The sequence below is a fragment of the Lissotriton helveticus genome, chromosome 3_1 (assembly GCF_964261635.1).
Source record: "Lissotriton helveticus chromosome 3_1, aLisHel1.1, whole genome shotgun sequence".
NCBI lineage: Eukaryota > Metazoa > Chordata > Amphibia > Caudata > Salamandridae > Lissotriton > Lissotriton helveticus.
This window is the reverse complement of record NC_136061.1, coordinates 1,817,208,023-1,817,227,102: the sequence shown is the minus strand read 5'-3', so window position 1 is coordinate 1,817,227,102 and position 19,080 is coordinate 1,817,208,023.

Genomic DNA, 19,080 nt, shown 5'->3' with positions numbered 1-19,080 from the left:
GTAGAGTGCTACAATGGCACTCTAAAACTCAAACTAGCCAAGATCCAAGCCAGTACAGGTCTTAAATGGCCTGACGCACTGCCCCTAGCGCTTTTGTCAACCAGAATGACTGTCCACTCCAGATTAGGACTTAGCCCCCATGAGATCGTGTTTGGCCGCCCAGCCAACGTCTGGGGCGTGCCAAGACCCAAGAAACTAAGTGAGATAGAACACCCCGTACTACTTGACTATTTGTGCGAATTGACAACTAAATTGCGTGTATTACACCAACAGGTTCACAGCTCCTCTCCACCAGCCTCTGACGATCCAGGTCACCTCATCGAGCCAGGCTCGTGGATTTTGGTGCGGAATTTCCAGCGCACCAACAACGGACAGCCGAGTGGACCGGACCGCACCTAGTGCTGCTTTCAACGAGATCTGCTGTTCGGGTGGAAGGCAAGAAGAACTGGGTACATGGGACCCACTGCAAACGGGTCCCTCTACCCCTTCCATACGACCGGTGGGTCAACAAAGGACTTGCCGACTCCGAGACCGAATCCGTACCTCGCTTCATCCCTTTCAGCGATGCACGTTTGAAAGAAACTAGTACTGAAAAGGAGAGTGATCATATTTTACAAGGACTTGTGTCGCCGTCTATGCAATTGGACACTACCGAACCTGAGACGCTGTTTGAAGACCACACCATACCTAGGAAACGACGGTACGACCTGCGGTCTAAACAAAGAGACTAATAAACGATTGACCTAATGTGATTTCCCTTTTCCCCTAAGAACTATTTTTTTAGATTTTTTAGCTCTCTCGTCCCAGGGGAACTAGCTCATTTTTGATTTTTCGAACCGCCATCCGGTTCTGCTGCTAGGGTCGCGGTTGAAGTCTGGGGAGTGCAACTGGGAAGTTCTAGGTCCACGGTTCTGATTGGTCCACGGGAGTTACCCCGGACTGAGCAGAGCGCGCTCCCTGGGAGAATCAATCAACCACCGCGGGCAGCAACTAGAGGATGGAGTTTCCAAGGGTAGAGAGACCTATCAGACCCACGAACTTCGGAACACAGTTATGCACAATACTGTCCAAAAGAAGATTCCTGATACTATGTGTTTTAATGTTATGTAGCATACTTGTGTATTTTACTGGTTATACTCTATTCGTATTTAAAGTTACCTTTTCGAATGACACCCAGCCACCATCTCCTCCCACTATTTCTCCACACTACTTTCACCCTCTACCTGAACACGAGTCTGCCCGAAGACTCGAATTTGTAAACAATTCTTTCATTCAGCTCCTACACCAACACCAGTCCGTAATGAACGCATCAAACTGTTGGATATGCGGACTCATGCCACACACAACCGATAAGGGGATCCCATACTTAATTTTGCCATTCAGCTACTATGGTTCTCTGTGGGCTTTCCAGACCATGTTCCTATTCGCCCTAGAACCGTACCCAACCCGTTCCACTGCGAGCGATTCCAATAACAAGGCACTAATTGCAGGGATAAGGAATATGAGTAGGGATATCAACACATATCTGACAATGCCCAAAGATGAACTCAGTCCCTACACCCGTTGGAACGTGACCAAACATGGGGTTTACCTGGTCAAGAGCCAGGCAGCAAAGAAATCCCGCCCAGTTTGGATAGTGCCCCACCGAGGTCACTTATGCCTACAGGGTATTGGTAGGGACCCCACAGCACAGTTAGGAAAGAGCATTTGCACGGAAACATACGTATTTACTTCCCGAACTTCCCCTATACTTTTGGCAGCCAAAGGCACGTATTTCGTTTGCCACGACCAAGCCTACACGTGGTTGCCCCCTGATTTCTCAGGTACATGTTTTATCTCATTTCTGCTGCCTCCCACCTACACGGCCAGAGCAGATTACCATCGGACAAGGACAGCTAGGGGTGTCGTGAGTAAAGACGACACCGCGGGTCAGGAATTCGCTGACTTCGCAAAGGGTTTTCTGCCATTTTGGGGGCCTATGGTGAACAGCAGAAATATTCGCCAGTTATCGAGGATAGTTGAATCCGCCGTGACTACGACGGCCGGAGCACTTGGCAATCTGACAACCGAGCTTCAGTCGGATCGACTTATGACCCTTCAGAACCGAATTGCCTTAGACATCATACTCGCCGATCGTGGTGGTGTGTGTAGAGTCATCCAATCCAGTTGTTGCATATTCATCCCTGATAACGCACCGACGGTATACCAGGCCATCTCCAAACTACACGAAATATCTGGTTCCCTTCACGTTGAGAAAGGGGATTGGTCCCTGCTGGGGTGGTTCTGGGAGCTGATCACTGCCTGGGGATGGAAAATTTTGATCTTCATTGGGATGACCTTGGCACTTCTGTTCATGTTTTGCCTATGTATACAGTGTGCTCCTGCACTATGTGGCCTCTGTGCTACCTCGTGTGTACGGAAGCCTGTGTCACGGGACGAGCTGAGTAACAGAATGATGCTACAGCAACATCTCCACGAATTTCTTCATACCGATTTGGACTCAGATTAGCATGAGTTATTGCCTTATATGAGGGCAAAAGGAGGGTCTGTGGTTCTCAAAAATCCGGACCCTGGTGTTTTCCCGATATCGAGGTCCAATACCCGTGTCACAAAACCTCAACGCACCAAGACGATTTTGGTATCTATGAACCGATAATAATTAGGACATCATTCCTATGTATTTGCGTCACAATCGAAGGTTGCCAACACCCCAAAATCGTAGTTTCCGTCCCCATCCCTTAAACTCCATTTTGTGAACGGCATCCATCTTGCATCTTGCCCTCATGTTAAGTCAATTAAAGGTCGAGCTTGATCAAAAGGGACACGTCCACCTTTTCGTGACTTCCCCCTGACCTGTCCCAACTGACTCCATGGCCTTAGGCCAAACCTGTTTGGGCAGCTCCTCGCCCAGTGGCCGAACACGATAGCATCAATACATAACATTCCACAAACCATTCACCCATACAGACCATGCTTTCTGCAAACATGCACCTGTCCACATTCCTTGTTTATGGCCAGTTTTATGACTGGGTTGTGCCTTCCTTTATTAAGGTTTCATCGATATCTGATGGGAGTTCCAGGCCTAACTGGGTAATCTATCAACAAACTGGACATCTAAAATATGGGCTTGCTTACATGACTCTGCTCTTTGTATTATTGTAGAAATATGTGTATAGCCATCTCATAAACTCAGGAATTCTTGCTTGCAGCTATTATTTTTGTATATAAGGAGACGGCTGGTTCTGTAAAAACGAACAGTGTCCCGAGAACCTACTCTCCGTGCAGTGTACTTCTGGGACACGTGTTACTTGGTAGCTACCAATAAAACTTGATCTTTGACGGTAACTAGAAGACTCCGTGTTTCTGTGGTCCGGAACAAGGGAGAACTCAGAGGTCCTCGGGTGCTACCCCCTGGCACCACCGGGTTCCTAAAAACCCGGAACCTCAGTTGGCGCCCAACTCGGGGCGATATCAAGCGGTGACGGTCCAAGCCAGATGTTCGTGAGGAGCTTCGTGTGAAAATTCCGGAGGACGGCCAGCCACTTCAGCGACCCCTGTATGTCGACGTGGTTCCGAAGGTCTTTGCTACGAGGTTCCCCGCGTCCCGACGGCTACGAAGGACTGCCGCCCTGACTATCGCCTTGTTTTGGACCCAGTGATCTTTGGTAGAGCGAAACGATAGACGAGTCTTCTAGCGACGTCACAGATCTTCAAATACTTCAGTTAAGTATAAGTGGAGCGTCTCCCAGTCCTTAGTTTGTCCTTAGTTTTTGGTATCCTTGAGATACGCTTTGATTTGGTACTTGCAAGCCCCAAAGCCGAAGGACTCGTGTATTCACGAGATATATCGTAACAGATAATCCTTTGAAGTTTGAAGCTAGACTAGTGAGCGAAGATGCCTGGTTTTAGCAGACTTGGAAACTTGTTTTGTCTTGGTTGTAGTAAGGACTCCCGATTAGAGGAATCTTGTCCGGTTCCTCCAATTGGAACTCCAACGTATGAGCTCTATGTAAAGCACGGTGTAGGTCCTATAACATATAACGAAGTATGGATAAAATACACCCGCAAGGATGGTGTTTTAAAATGGCCCCAATACGGTAGTTTCGACTCAGAAGTTTTAGATAACCTAGAAGTCAAACTATTCAAGAAGAAAGCCCGACCGGCGATGTTTGACTCTTTCCGCTTATGGCGTAAAGAGGCCAAACAGAAGGAAATTAAATTAGAAAAGAAGAATAAGAGGGAAAGAGGTATTTCAGTAATGCAAGCCGCGATAAAATTTAAAGACAACGAAGAGGATCGAATAAGTGAGCAGTTGCACAGGCAACGTAAAATGGCAATAGATAAATGCTACCCCGTTTTGCCATCTCTTCAGCGAGAGACAGTAAAAGAGCGTGAAAAAGATCCATTAATGGCTCATTTGCTAAGTTCGCCACCACCCTATGCACAAAATGCCACAGCACCTCCGCAACCTTTAGTTGCACCTCTGGTAGCTGTTATAGAGGCTCCTTTACCGCACTCACCGGCTACTCTTCAGCTGGCTCCTGTTTCTCTGGCGCAGCCTCCTCAAGGCTCACCGATCACATCTACTTCTCCTACTGTTCCTTCTAAAATTTCGCCTAGCACACTTTCTAGTCTCTCTGATACTCGTTCTACGAACATTTCTGTTTCTACTTTGCGTGACTCTGTTCTACCACCAGTTATTCCCCCACTTTCACCTTTCGTCTGGCATAAAATGGCCAGCATTGTTACAAACTTTCCTTCACCACTTTTTCGGTCGCCTAAAACGACCCCTAACACGGAACGAAGACAATTACGAAGCCAAATGCCCGATTATCAGGAAAGGGAATGTTTGAATAAGTTAGCACGAAATTGGGCTATGGACACAGCAAGATATGATGTAGAGTCTGTCATGAACGTTTTCCGTCAATGGGATGAACCAACGCAAAGATACGTCTTTGAGCAGATGTGTGTTTTTCTGTGTGAGGATTTGGTAGATAATGGTCAGAAGACCAACGAGCAAGAGTTGTGTAGTGTACGATTTAAATTTGGGGAGGGTATGATTGTAGGTCCCGACGTTGAAAAAGCAGTTGAGATATTATTATCACATAGAAGTACGGGTGGTAATTCTGGGTCATCCTCTGACAGTGGTACATCCAGCAGGAAAAGAGCGAGACAGTACCCCATGAGAGAGGTTCCTCCGGTCTGGAGGGAAGGTGACGCAACTGCAGTTCCACCGGTTCTGCCTCATTTCCAGCGTGTATGGGTACATGTCCCCTGGAAAAGATCCGAAGTTTTAGCACTCAAGCAGACACTACCCGATCCCCGTAAAAACCCGACTGGGTATTATAAGGAGTTGTCCCAAACTGCCAGCTCATGTATAATGAATTTAGCGGATATAGACATGTTGTTTGGGAACGTTGTTCCACATCCTTTATGGAGTAAGATACGTCATGCAGATCATGACCAAGAATTAGGTGACTCGTGGGCGAACATTGCGACTACAGATACTAGACAAGTCGGTGGTTTCAAGCCTGAGCCGTTAATAGCTGAACTTCCCGGTAGAATTATTGCGTACATGAAGACACTTATGCCTGAAGTACGCGTAAACTGGGACAAGCTATCCGCGTGCAAGCAGAAGAAAGACGAGAATGTGTCTGACTTTTTCACGAGATTTGAGGAAACTTTCACTGACCATAGGGGTCAGGATATGGCTACCGAGGGTGGCCAAAGATTGTTTGTAGACAAGTTTGTACACAATCTGCTTCCCGAACTGTGTGCTAAACTAAAAGATTCAGAGAGTGCTTGGGCTGTCTCTACGTCAGCACAGATTCTAGCAACAGCTCAGTACTACGAAAACAGGCGCAAAGACGAGCTAGACAAGGCAGACAAAAAGACGAAAGATCTAAAAACTAAAGTTCTTCTCCAACAGGCCTATCCGCCTCGTATGGCTAGCCAGCCCAATTATCAACAGAATAAGCAGTATTCTAGAGACGCGCAAGGAAACGAGTCTTCCCACCAGCGTATTCCGTATGGCCCGAATCAATGTGCGTATTGCAAGGAAGAGGGTCATTTTAGGAGTAATTGTCCGGCTCTTGCGCGACGCTTAAACGGTGTTTCAGGTGTAAGAGGGAGAGGTGTTCAACATGCCCCCAGAGGTAGGGGCCGTGGAAATTTCTCCCAGTACACAGCTTCTTTTCCGCCTCAAAATTCCATGAATAGCTTTGACCAACAGAATAACGCATCGTCTAGGTCAGCTCAGTACTATGCTGACGACTATTACACCGAACACGACAATGAGGGTAACGATTGCTAGGACAGCCATGGACAAAGAGAGGGAGTTGTTTCAGTTCCAGTAGACCAAGATGGACCTTATGTCAAGGTAATTACCTCAGGAGTGTCAGAGCCATTTCTGCTGGATACTGGTGCTACAAAAAGTTCTATTATGCACTCAAAACTTCCTGGCGCACCTTTGTCTGGCGAAATAAATGTCTCAGTAGGCTTCTCTGGCGCCCCTGTTAGAAACCCGATCTCTAGTCCTATATCCCTTTCTGTTGGCCCCTATGAATTGGAAGCACCCCTCATTCTTACAACAGGTTGCGGTGAAAGTTTGTTAGGATTGGATTTGCTAAAAAGGTTGTATGCGACTTTGTACTGTTCTCCCTCGGGAGTACAACTTACGTTAGGGAAAAAAGTCATTTCTCCAATGTATTTGTCGAAAGAAGGTATTCCAACCGAATTATCATCACTTCCTGATATACTGTGGGCTAATGGTTCCAATGAAGTAGGTCGTTTGGAGATAGCACCGTATGTCATAACCTTGAAAGCCAACGTCGGATTGCCACGTATTCCTCAATACAAAATATCTAACGAATGCGAGAAGGCGTTGTTAACGATCATTTATGATTTGATCGATAAAGATGTTATTGAAGAAACAACAGGGAACGTTTGTAACAGTCCAGTTTTACCGGTCTTAAAACGTACTGATCCTTCACAGCCCCCTGTGTATAGGTTTGTGATTGACCTCAGAGAGATAAATAAGGTAGTTATCCCACAGTTTCCAGTTGTCCCCGACATTACTGCTTTATTGACAATGGTTCCAGCTTCAACAGACTGGTTCTCGGTGATTGACCTGAAGAACGCTTTCTTCAGCATCCCGATCGCCGAAGAGAGTAGAGACCTTTTCGGCTTCAATTTAGGAGGAGAAAGCTTCCGCTTCAAATGCGCTCCTCAAGGCTACTGCGAAAGCCCATCTATATTCAGTCAGGCACTGAAAACACAACTAGACACAATTGTGCTGCCAGATGGGTCAACTTTGATCCAGTACGTAGACGATCTACTGATCGCCGCAGACACTGAGGAGATTTGCAAACAAGCCACGTTGTTATTATTGCGTCACTTATGTGACATGAAGCACAAAGTCTCCCTTTCAAAGCTGCAATTTTGCCGACAAGAAGTAACCTACCTAGGTCACATCTTATCGAAGGAGGGAAGGAGACTGACACCAGAAAGAATACAGGCAATTACAGAACTAAGTGCCCCAAGGACACAGAGAGAGGTTCGAGCCTTCTTGGGCATTACATCGTACTGTAGACAATGGATACCGAATTTCTCACTACTAGCCAAGCCCTTGCTGGCGCTACTCCGCAAAGACACGCCTAATCCTATGCCTTGGTCTGAAGATTGTCAGACGAGTTTCCACGAGTTGCGTGATGCATTGTGTTCGGCCCCTGTGTTGGGAAACCCCAACTACAGTAAGCCTTTTACATTGTATGTCCACGAAAAGGAAGGTTGTGCATTATCAGTCTTAACGCAACACTTTGGGGACAAACAGCGCCCATGCGCGTATTTTTCGGCAACTCTGGATCCAGTGGCTAAGGCACTGCCAAGTTGTCTAAGAGCAACGGCCGCAGCAGCTGTCTGCATTCGACAGTCTGCTGGACTAGTCATGAATAACACTCTGATCGTTATGGTTCCGCATGCAGTTGACATTTTGCTAAATAGGACCAAGACACAACATCTTACTAGCGCTCGACTATCCAGTTACGAACTTACCCTGCTAGCAAGTCACATCCACATAAAAAGGTGTGATACACTCAACCCCGCTACGTTATTACCCATCCCGACAGAGACAGACAAGATTGACAAATATGACTGCTGTTTCAGGACAGAAGAAGAGACAAAAGGGAGAGTAGACTTACAGGACACTCCCCTTCCCGAATGCAATGATACTTTGTGGGTTGATGGTTCATGTTTCAAGTTGCCGAATGGTGATACGACCACAGCATACGCCGTAACGACATTATACACCATTGTAGAGACTGCACGCATTTCCCACAATTCTGCACAAGCTGCAGAGCTGATTGCGCTTACTAGAGCATGTGTGTTGGCGAAAGGAAAGCGAGTGAATGTGTACACTGACAGCCAATATGCCTTTGGTGTGGCTCACAGTTTTGGGAGATTGTGGCGTGAACGTGGGTTCCTTACGTCCCATGGTGCAAAGATACAACATGGCCAGCTAGTTAATGAGCTCCTTGAGTCACTCACCTTGCCCCTACAAGTCGCCATTATAAAATGCAGTGCACACAAAAAGATTCAGGATGATGTTGGCCGCGGAAATGCATTGGCAGATGAGGTTGCGAAAGAAACTGCAAGGAACACAATGAGTCGGATGTATGTTATGGGTCCCGCTAGATGGACTGCTGATGTGGGAATGTGCGAGGACACCATTGAAAGCGTAAAATAGATACAAGCTGAGGCCACTGAGAACGAGGTGAATGAATGGAGAGAAAGCACAGGTAGATTGGATGCGAATGGTTGTTGGGTCGAACTATCAGAACACCAGCGATGGCTATTACCTAATGCATACGTACTTGCAGTAGTAACGATGGCTCACGGAATTGCGCACATCAGTTCGAAAGGAATATGTAAACTATTGGCCCCAGTATGGCAGAATAGCAATATCCCAAAATATGCAAAGAATGTGGTTAAAAAGTGTATGGTGTGTTTGAAGTACAATCCCGGGAGGGGAACCCCAACTCCAACTGGTCATTTTGCGCCTCCAACGTACCCGTTCGAGGTTTTACAGCTCGACTTCATCCACATGGAGAGGTGCAACAACCTAAAGTATGTGCTCGTTATTGTCTGCGCCTTTTCAAGATGGGTGGAAGCGTACCCCCTTAAGGACAATACCGCTTTATCAACTGCCAAAGCACTCGTCAAAGAGTTCTTTCCGAGGTTCGGTATGCCTAGAATTGTCTGGAGTGATAACGGAAGTGAATTCGTAGGATGCGTGATGAAAAGAGTGTGTGAGTGTTTAGGCATCCACCAAAAATTCCACGCTGCAAATCACCCCCAATCAGGTGGATTAGTAGAGTGCTACAATGGCACTCTAAAACTCAAACTAGCCAAGATCCAAGCCAGTACAGGTCTTAAATGGCCTGACGCACTGCCCCTAGCGCTTTTGTCAACCAGAATGACTGTCCACTCCAGATTAGGACTTAGCCCCCATGAGATCGTGTTTGGCCGCCCAGCCAACGTCTGGGGCGTGCCAAGACCCAAGAAACTAAGTGAGATAGAACACCCCGTACTACTTGACTATTTGTGCGAATTGACAACTAAATTGCGTGTTTTACACCAACAGGTTCACAGCTCCTCTCCACCAGCCTCTGACGATCCAGGTCACCTCATCGAGCCCGGCTCGTGGATTTTGGTGCGGAATTTCCAGCGCACCTACAACGGACAGCCGAGGTGGACCGGACCGCACCTAGTGCTGCTTTCAACGAGATCTGCTGTTCGGGTGGAAGGCAAGAAGAACTGGGTACATGGGACCCACTGCAAACGGGTCCCTCTACCCCTTCCATACGACCGGTGGGTCAACAAAGGACTTGCCGACTCCGAGACCGAATCCGTACCTCGCTTCATCCCTTTCAGCGATGCACGTTTGAAAGAAACTAGTACTGAAAAGGAGAGTGATCATATTTTACAAGGACTTGTGTCGCCGTCTATGCAATTGGACACTACCGAACCTGAGACGCTGTTTGAAGACCACACCATACCTAGGAAACGACTGTACGACCTGCGGTCTAAACAAAGAGACTAATAAACGATTGACCTAATGTGATTTCCCTTTTCCCCTAAGAACTATTTTTTTTGATTTTTTAGCTCTCTCGTCCCAGGGGAACTAGCTCATTTTTAGGGCTCGCCTGGCGTTGGAGCGCGAAGCGCTCCCGCCAGCGAGTTCTATAGCCGCCTTGATCGCTGTCAAGGGAGTAGCAGCTGTGAACGAGCCCGACACAGAGCTGGGAACGAGCCGACTCAGGTCCGTGAACGCGCGGGAACGTCAACATGCACGTTCACGCGCGTCACGCTCCTGTCCTCCCGCGTCTCTGCCGAGGCGCACTCCAGGCCGACTTGCGGTGTGAGTCACAGCGTGTTCCAGCGGCCGGAGGTAGGTAAGTGAGGGCCGGGGGGCGGCGGGATTTGTTTGGTTTGTTGCTAGCTTGTTTATTTGTGTCGTGCATTTGTGCCTGATCTAAACATGGCAGTGGCTCATGTGCAAGGCTGCGGCAGGAGCCAGTGTGCGCATGGGGTGGGCAGAGCATGCTGTTTGTCTTCCAACGCATGCCCACTCATGCTGATGATTTATATTACGAGTGTTTCCCTGTGCCGTGTTTGCTCGCACCACCACCCCTCCCAGATCACTGGTTTTTTTCCCTTCTGCACGCACACATCACTCTCGTTTGAGCCTTGTTCGAGCTTTCAGCGGCTCATAGCGCATTATAAAACCCCTAAATAAATGAGAATCACAATCAAGCTGTGGAGTGCCAGGACCTTTGAATGCTGCTTGTTCCTTTACATCACGATTGATTCAAGTAGTAAGTTACTTACTACTTCATCCTCTCGACTGGCTCAAATTCTACTTTTCCAGCGACCAAAACAAAGTGTTCTAAATTCAGACTTCACGCTCTTACACATTTCTTATGGCAGATGGTTTGTTGTCGTAGCAAATGTGCAGGCAGTTAACAGCACATTTGGCACAGAGTCAATGTAATTTCCTTGATAGCGCGAGCATATCTTCAAATATTTTAACAGACATGAATCCTGTCACAGCTCGGGCAGCAATTAATAAAAAAGTTCTCTCCAAAGTCTTTAAGCGCATGGTAAACATTACGTGAACACACTTGAATAAATGAACTGTCCTTTGTTTCCATGGTTGCCATAGGCGCTGCAAGTTAAAACTTTTCAAGTGATGGAGAAAATGCCCTTTGACAGTTTTCCATTCAACCTCATTTTAAAAACCAACAGGTAGCACTTGAACTTGAGTGGAAAATATGTAACTCGCCTCTAAGTTGTTATAATTATAAAAACTGTTGCTGTAATAAGTCTCACAAAAACTGGGAAAGCTAGGATTACATTCGGAGACTCCTGTCTCTTTGTCAGATTGTCTGTGTTTGTGCGCGGCTGTTTCAGTTATCTCTGCAGGCTGATGCGGGCTTCTATTATGAGCAGCTTCGTTCTGGGTTGTTCTCGTGTTTTACTTATGAAAGGACATTGAATAATAACAACAGGAGAATTACTCCTTGCAAAATGAGCTCTTCAATCCGGCTTCAGCAATTGAGACATTACTTAACTTACTTCTGTCTGTGAGGAATGTCTGGGTGGTAAACGGAGCTTTTATAAATCACACAAGTGGTGAGGAAAGTAGAACTGGCCGGTTTTATAGCTGTAGTCAAAAGGGTGGACCACAAAACAGTTTTAACTGATGCTAACTCATAGCCTTGGTGGGAAATAAGGCAGTGCTGGTGCAAACACTTTTTACCGCTGTATTTTCAAAAAAGGTTTCTTGATGTGGTAATATATGACAAGAATGTGTGTCCTTATTTTTCATATGCATTTTGTTTGGTTATGCTCTGTTGTTTTTTTATTGTGCTGTGTTTTTGTAATATTATGCAGTTGAGTTGATCTGTGTTGCTGTGTTCTTTTCTGACTGTTTTGTTGTTTCTGTCAGTTATGTTTAAATTGAGTGTTAGGTTGCTTTGTATTGTTTTGGGTATGTTATTATTATGCTCTGTTGTTTACTTTAGAGAGGCAAAGAAATGCTACTGTCAATTAGCATATTCTAATGACCCCACTGGGAGACAGGCCGCTGGGTGCAGTAAAAATGCTTTGCTAGATAAACGGAAGGATAAGGTTGGCATAACTCATGTCTTTATTTGCCTCTTTTTATGAAAATGTACCAAGGCCTTTTCTCCTTCTCATTCCAGATTGCTGTACCACTGTTCTTTTTATAGGTGCTTTTGGTTTAACTGAGTTTGAATGGAAAGTGCATTCCTGCTTGGGAGTGGAGAATAGTGTTGTACATTTTTTAGAGGATCTACATAAGTGTACTAAAGCCAATGTTAGGTTTTCTCAGGATTTGCACATTACGAGGGATTTTAATATTAGGAAGGGAGTCCGGCAAGGCAGCATTTTGGCTCCTTTTTAGGTCGAGCGACCTATCTCAATGCGCATGCGCATTGAGAGCGGGAGCTCGATCTATTGCGGCTTAAACAGAGCTTACCGAGATCAGGCGATTCCCAGGCGATTTCTTCCAGTGCACGTGAAAGCGCGTGCACAATGCCACCAGCCGCTTGCCTCGCATTACCACATCAAAGGCAAGGCGGCCTCGTCTCAGGCCCCGGCTGCTTCACACCCTCATGCCGCTCTCCCCGCTCCGCCCCCTCCCCTGCCCGCCGTGTCCACTTCACTTTGACGGCCGCAGGCCGTCTCTCGTGTTTCTGCTTGTTATTATCTCTCTTCCTCCTGGTTCTCTCGCTCTTTCGTTTCCTCCCTATTCACTCCTCCCCCTCTCTCGTCTCCTTCTCGAGGCCTCTTGTCTTTCTCTTGCTGTCCTTCTTTGCTCTATCTATTTGATTCTTTCCCTCCTCTTGTTAGAAGTGCGTGCTCTCGCTCAGCAGATGGCTGTGCAGGACTACTGTTCAGTATCGTGGTCGCTTTCACTTTCGCGGCCGTGTTTGTTGTAGCATCGATATTTGGTCAGCCAAAAAAAAAGTAATAGTAACCCTCGTAGGTGGCGTATGCCCTCGCAAGTGTCCTACCGCCGTAGCGTTTACCTTCCATCTTCACAATGCCAGATAAGCCAATGTCTGACAGGTAAATAAGAGCGTGAGAGATTTACAGGCATATGCTCCGGGGTCCCAGAAGAATAGACGCAGCCAACGCATAACTAAGGAACAGCACCTCTCTCTCTCTCACAAAGGCATCTGCTTTCTCTGCCTCGTCCCGCTTTACCTCTCCCGTGTTTCTATCTGACTGTCTTGCCCTGTCTCTCACGCCATCGCCCTCTTTCCTATCTCGCCACACACCCCACTCCCTCTACCCCCTCTCTCTCTCGCCCCACATAGCTCAACATCACATATAGAGCAATACAACATTTGAACATACATGAATTTAGAAAGGGGACCTTAATTTAAAACGTATGAAATAGGATTTTCTGATAAGTTCAGAAGGGACGCGCTACGCTCCAATTATACATACACTCCCTGAATGAAGGAATACATGAATGGTGGGTTGCTGGCATAGACAGGTAGAGGAATGTATGGATAATAACAATAATGAGCAGGGCGGCTGCAAGGCGATATCCACGTATAATCCACAGATCAGTGCTGGCGCTTCTTCACAAGAGGCTGAAAGGCGCTATACACTTCCGATCGACAGATCAGTGCTACCGCTTCTTCAAGAAAAAACATGTACTAGAAAGGAGCTACTTTAAAGGCGCGGAGGTGGTCTTTGACAGGTCCACGCTAGAGGTTTTCGCAAGCAATAGCGCTAAGATGTGTTGGGGAGTTAACCACTTACAGCCACAAGAACAGAGATGGCGTTTGGTCACAAAAAATGGACCGTAAAGGAGCTACTTTCAAGCCGTTAAGCATTGGCATTGGGTAGGAATAAGGTGTTAGGAGGCCGCGAGGTACTACACCCACTTACAACCTCGGACCAGAGGTAGCGGGTAGAGAGGTAGCGCTATGAACAGTACCCTGCCCGCTGACATATCGGATCTAGCTCGTGCTCAGAAGAATGTGTACAGGAAAGGCACTGCTTTCAGCTGCCATTGGCAGGGGAGGTGGGCTTTGGAGGTAGTAGGAAGAGACGGCATATTTATTTACAACCAACAGATCACACCTAGCGCTTCTTCGCATGATCACAAACTGGAAAGGGGTTATTTTTAAGGCGCTGTGGATGCGGGCTTCGAGAAAAGTTATGGCGCAGCGCTGAGTTCCTCTCCATTTACAGACCTCCGACCATAGGGGGTGGTGAAGGGAGGAAGCAAGACACGGTTTACTCACACACTGACAGATTACAGCTACTGTTCGTTCATTACAATTGGATCGCAAAGGCGCTAGTTTCAAGGCTCTGACAGTAAAATGGGCGAGCATGAGATGTCAGGAGGTAGAGAGGTCCTATTCACTTACAAGTAACAGACAGAACTAGCCTTTGTTAGCACGCACATGGAAGGCGCTGCTTTCAAGGCGCTAGAAGTGAAGATTGACCGCAGCATTAGGTATCAGGAGGCAGCGAGGTCCATTCACTTTCAAGTGAAAGAACAGAGCTAGCGCTTGTTCGCAGGCACATGAACGAGAAAGGCGCTGCTTTCCAGGGGTCGAAGGAGCGCGTAAGGAGGAGACGTTGGGAAGTGACAAAGCACCGTCCATTCACAGTCAACAGATCAGAGCTAGTGCTTCTTGAAGAGGCAGCGAGGCACGATCTCCTTACAGCCGCTAGCGCTTTTCTGTAAGAGGCAGGGCTATGAGGCAGCAAAGCAGGAAGATTAAGTTGGCACGAAATGTGCACTTTGCAATGTATTGTATCATTATAATACAAATGTAAATTTCGTTTTCAATACAATCTTGGGTTCCTCTTGCTGTTAGTAGCAGACTAGGACCATAACAAAATTCAACCAACACCACCCTCCAACTCCACCCTCCAACTACAACCCCACCCTCCAACTCCACCCTCCAACACCAACTCCACCCTCCAACTCCATCATCCAACTCCACCCTCCAACACCAACTCCACCCTCCAACTCCACCCTCCAACTCCAACTCCACCCTCCAACTCCACCCTCCAACTCCACCCTTCAACTCCAACTCCACCCTCCAACTCCACCCTCCAACTCCACCCTTCAACTCCAACTCCACCCTCCAACTCCACCCTCCAACTCCACCCTCCAACTCCACCTCCACCCTCCACTCTCCAACTCTACCCTCCACCCTCCAACTCTACCCTCCAACTCCACCCTCCAACTCCAACTCCACCCTCCAATTCCAACTCCACCCTCCAACTCCACCCTCCAACTCCACCCTCCAACTCCACCCTCCAACTCCAACTCCACCCTCCAACTCCACCCTCCAACTCCACCCTCCAACTCCACCCTCCAACTCCAACTCCACCCTCCACCCTCCAACTCCACCCTCCACCCTCCACCCTCCAACTCCAACTCCACCCTCCACCCTCCAACTCCAACTCCACCCTCCAACTCCACCCTCCAACTCCACCCTCCAACTCCACCCTCCAACTCCACCCTCCAACTCCACCCTCTCCACCCTCCAACTCCAACTCCACCCTCCAACTCCAACTCCACCCTCCAACTCCAACTCCACCCTCCAACTCCAACTCCACCCTCCAACTCCACCCTCCAACTCCACCCTCCAACTCCACCCTCCAACTCCACCCTCCAACTCCACCCTCCAACTCCACCCTCCAACTCCACCCTCCAACTCCACCCTCCAACTCCAACTCCACCCTTCCAACTCCAACTCCAGCCTCCAACTCCAACTCCACCCTCCAGCTCCACCCTCCAACTCCAGCTCCACCCTCCAACTCCAGCTCCACCCTCCAACTCCAGCTCCACCCTCCAACTCCAGCTCCACCCTCCAACTCCACCCTCCACCCTCCACCCTCCAACTCTACCCTCCAACTCCACCCTCCAACTCCACCCTCCAACTCCACCCTCCAACTCCACCCTCCAACTCCACCCTCCAACTCCAACTCCACCCTCCAACTCCACCCTCCAACTCCAACTCCACCCTCCAACTCCAACTCCACCCTCCAACTCCAACTCCACCCTCCACCCTCCAACTCTACCCTCCAACTCCCCCTTCCAACTCCAACTCCACCCTCCAACTCCACCCTCCAACTCCACCCTCCAACTCCCCCCTCCAACTCCAACTCCACCCTCCAACTCCAACTCCACCCTCCAACTCCAACTCCACCCTCCAACTCCAACTCCACCCTCCACCCTCCAACTCTACCCTCCAACTCACCCTTCCAACTCCAACTCCCCCCTCCAACTCCAACTCCCCCCTCCAACTCCAACTCCACCCTCCAACTCCACCCTCCAACTCCAACTCCACCCTCCGACTCCAACTCCACCCTCCACCCTCCAACTCTACCCTCCAATTCTACCCTCCAACTCCCCCTTCCAACTCCAACTCCCCCTTCCAACTCCAACTCCCCCCTCCAACTCCAACTCCCCCCACCAACTCCAACTCCACCCTCCAATGACAACTCCACCCTCCAACTCCACCCTCCAACTCCACCCTCCAACTCCACCCTCCATCACTCAGGGGCACCACCACATCACTCGGGGACACCACCACATCACTCGGGGGCAGCACCACATCAATCGGGAGCACCACCACATCACTCGGGGGCAGCACCACATCACTCGGGGGCAGCACCACATCACTCGGGGGCACCACCACATCACTCGGGGGCACCACCACATCACTCAGCGGCACCACCACATCACTCAGCGGCACCACCACATCACTCAGCACCACAACAGCACTGTCCTTGCTTGCTACCAACAAGCATTGCCATAGCCAATAGGACTCGCATTAGGAAATTGTAAGCTATTGGCTTTGTGAATAACAATGCTATTAATTTATATATTTTCAAAGCCGACACATATTAAAAAAAAAGTGTCATTTACAATACCAATAGCTCACACTTTCCTAATGCGAGACCTATTGCATTGCAAGCACTGGCGTTGCCAATAGGTCTCGCATTAGGAAAGTTGGAGCTATTACAATTGCAAATAACAATGCCTTTTATTTTTGTTTTCATTTAAAAAACATAAAGGGCTTTGTCATTTACAAAACCAATAGCTCCAACTTTCCTACTGCGAGACCTATTGGCAACGCCAGTGCTTGTTTATTTAATTTCTATATTAATGAATTGAACAGCGTTTTAAGGGAAATAGGGGCTGACTGTCCCAGGGTAGGACGGCGAGGGATCCCCGTACTGTTATATGCGGACAATGCCGTCCTCATATCCAGGACTGAAAGAGGATTACAATGTCAGATAGAGATTTGGCAATTAACAATACCAAATCGTACGTCATGCAAGTGGGGCACCTTGCAAAGAAGAATTTCCAATTTAGAGTGGGATATTCAAAGATTCCCCGTACAAATATGTTTTCATAACTAGGGGTACTCTTTGATGATAAGCTCTCTTGGGGTCCCCTATTATTAAAAAAAAGGAGATGCTGCCGGGGTGAATGCAGCAAGTGTTTACTTTGCTTCCAAACTAGGGAAGAAACCCACTGGAGCTATGCTGCAAGTGTATCAGGCCAAAAGCCTGGCCATAGCTTCCTATGGCAGTGAAATATGGGGATATAAATTGGGAGAATCCCTCCAAATAGTGGCAAATGACTTTCTGAAACGCCTATTAGTACATCCAATTTAGCGGTCCATGAGGAGCTGGGGGTTCTGTATGTAAATGATGTACTTTCCTTGCCAGCACTGATTTGTTGGTTAAAGTGTTGGTTGAACCCAGACCTCCCTCTGACTCATGTTATCATAAAAGTCTGTATGTCTCTTGATAACTCGGCTCGTATTCCATGGCTGAGGTATGTCAAGAAAAATGTTGGCAGATTAGGCCGGGGGGATCTATTTACTAACCCTGAATGTATCACAAAGAGAGATGTGGAGGAAATTAAAACTGCCTTTCTCTTAGAAAGGAATCTGGATAGAGAAGCCAAGGAGGTACAGAAACCAAGCGTGCGGACATACATAATGCTTAAAACAACCCCAAGAGCAGAGCCATATCTTATGGGGTCATTGTCTACGCACGAGAAATTTTTATTAACTAGGTTTCGTATGAACCTTTTCCACCTTTTGCTTGCCAGACCTAAATGTTGTACTAAAAATAAAGTGGCAGCTCCCTGCGGCTGGAACGGAAAGTCTCCGCAGGATATGCTGCATTTTATGTTTTTATGTCAATTGTATGAATTTCCTCGTAAACGCTATCTGGTCCCTCTTTTAAAAAGATTGAACTTTAGGCAGGCTCGACCTGCATTGGTGTATCTTCAGTTACTGAAAGAGGACTGCTTATTTTTTATAGTGGGATTTTTAAAAGCAACTGTTAATTCTAGAAAGTATATGGATTTGTAATGAGTTGTCTTCAGGTTTTTAAAATTATTTATTTCTTGCTGTACTGGATATCACTCTAACAATGCACTGTTACTTATATTGTATTTTGATGTGTAACTTTTATGGTTTGTAATATAAACCGAATAAAGTTTTTATTGATTGCATTCCTGCTTCATTGAAGACCTGTGTGAAAGATTTCCTATAGTTTCTGGTAAATGCTGACCTAATTTCAGCATTTTAACATTTTGAACCAGGAACCTCCATTTTATTCTCGTAGCAGACTTGATATTTAAGTCATCAATCCTAATTTAGGAATCTTTAAAAAAACTCAGCAGGACATGTAGTGCTTCCGGGCCGCCTTGATAGGTGCCGTCTTCCAGCTCCAACTGCTCAAAGTATTCCAGCAACAAAATCTCTTCTAATTTTCAGTATGAAAAATGTAACTAGGACAAACCTACTTCTTGAAACCATTGAAACAGTTGCAGTTACTACCAGCCATGCTTCTTGTAAGCAACAACTAAAAGTACAAAGTGCGTGTGTATGCACCACTTGCAGGTTTTCAAAACACATCAAAAAAAGGCTTTCTCATTTACAATGTAAATAGCTCAAAATGTCACAAATGCGAGACCTATTGCATTGTAAATGC